The sequence below is a fragment of the Dipodomys spectabilis genome, unplaced genomic scaffold (assembly GCF_019054845.1).
Source record: "Dipodomys spectabilis isolate Male_0828 unplaced genomic scaffold, ASM1905484v1 ptg000507l, whole genome shotgun sequence".
NCBI classification, from domain to species: Eukaryota; Metazoa; Chordata; class Mammalia; order Rodentia; family Heteromyidae; genus Dipodomys; species Dipodomys spectabilis.
In genome coordinates, this window is record NW_024871184.1 from 1,673,735 (window position 1) to 1,675,671 (window position 1,937).

Here is a 1,937-nt window from a genome sequence, read left to right on the forward strand (position 1 = left end):
TTAAACACGAGCCACGACCACCATAGCCATTTTCTTTCCTTGTTGTTTAGTTTATCCTTGGGCATCCTCGTGTATAGAGGTAATGGGTAAAAACTTAAGGTTCCTGGCCGGGATCCAAATGGGGGCTGTCTACTCTATGGGAAAAATGCATCCAAATCCCTTGCCCATGGTCTCTAGGGGGTCAGGTCCTCTTCACTGTTGTGTCAGAGGGTCCTTCCACCTGACTTTCCCTTGGGGCTTAGGGTTTAATTGTCCCCAGTGCTTCTGAAATCTGGATTCATTTGCATCTTTGAAAAATTTAAAAATGTTAATGGTAAATAAAGCTATCTGTAACTGTATATGGGTGTTAACTCCCCCTTTTTGTTTCAATAATTGTTCCTTAAGACATTGGTGCTTTCTTTCTAGAATTGCTTGTTCTGGGGGATTATAGGGAATTCCTGTAGTTTGATTAATATGCCATCTGTCAAAAAACTGACATTGCTATACTAACAAAACAGGGTTCATTATTGGTTTAAACGTGTGGTAGTAGACCCAAGGAGGCAAAGCATTGAAGAAAAGGTGTTTGTGAATGTTTAGTTCTTTTCTCCTCTATGTGCTGTGGTCCAACATGTTCATGAATAGGTATTTATAGAAACAAAAATATATTTAATCTTACCAAAGCCTGGGAAACGAGTACAATCTGTTTGCTAGAGGATGTTGGGTTTGAGGCCTCTGGGTTTTAACCCTGGTGGTTGTAAAGGGAGTACTTTTAAGAAGGGCTAGCATGTTTTGCAGGTATGTCCTATCCTTTTGAGGTCCTTTACAGGAAACTGAGGGAATTTATGTTGAAGACCTCTCCAATTGATGTGGATTAAATCATGTAAACGGGTGGCCTCTTGTAACATTAATGCTTGTGGGCCAGTAGCTAACTGGTCTGCCCAATTATTGCCCATGGATAAAAACCCAGGAAGTTTTGAATGCCCTCTCAATGTTGAATATGAATAGGGTCTCCCTGTCCTTCTAATAGGCCCTTAAAGGTAACCATAAGGGGGAAAATAGGGTTTCCATCCCACTTAATATGTGTCTGGGGAATATGAGGGAGCAAGATAATTACATATAGGCCATCAGAATACAAATTAAAGGGTTTTTGAATGTCCTGAAGGGCCATTATTACAGTGAACATTTCTTTATATTGTGCCGACCCTTGACAAGGTTGAAATCTTTGTTGGCTCAGTTTTTTGTTGCTCATCAAACGGTGCATAGGCAGAGCCTGTTTTATACCTCCATCAGTAAAAACATGGAGGATGCCAGGAAAAGGTGTAGAAGAAAATAGAGAAGGCATTTTGAGGGGAAGTCACCATAACATGACTGGATAGCCCATAATGGCAGTCAATATGGCTTAGAAACCCCTTTAGGGAGAGAGCAAGATGAGCATTGGCTCGAGTGAGCCACTCAACGTCTGTCATTCGAAAAGGAAAAACAATGGAGTGAGGGTCAAGGGTATATTTCCTTTGGGCTTGGGTCCTTCCCTTGATAATAGCATCGGCAATTTGTTTTGCCTAAGAGTACATCCAAAGTGTGCCCACCAGGGGAGTGTGAACCCACTCTAATGGCTCCCCAGTTTGAGTTAAAATTGCAGAAATCAATGTGTCACCCACAAACAACCAGTGGGAAATGGGCTCAAGAATAGAATACCTCTTCAGGGAAACTTCATCCAGGGCTTTTTGGAACTGTAAAAATATTGCCCGATACCTGCTTGTAATTGTAATAACTTCTTGGGGCATCATGTCTTTTAGTAAGTCAAATAAGTTCACAAGACAATCTTTAGGGATGGGAACCCATGGTAACAGCTAATTGATTTCCCCTAAAAGACTTTGAAGTTGGGCTAGGGTCAGAGAGGCTGGAATATCCAGCAAAGATTTATGGGGGCTGACCTGAGACCAGGTAAGGTGGGATCC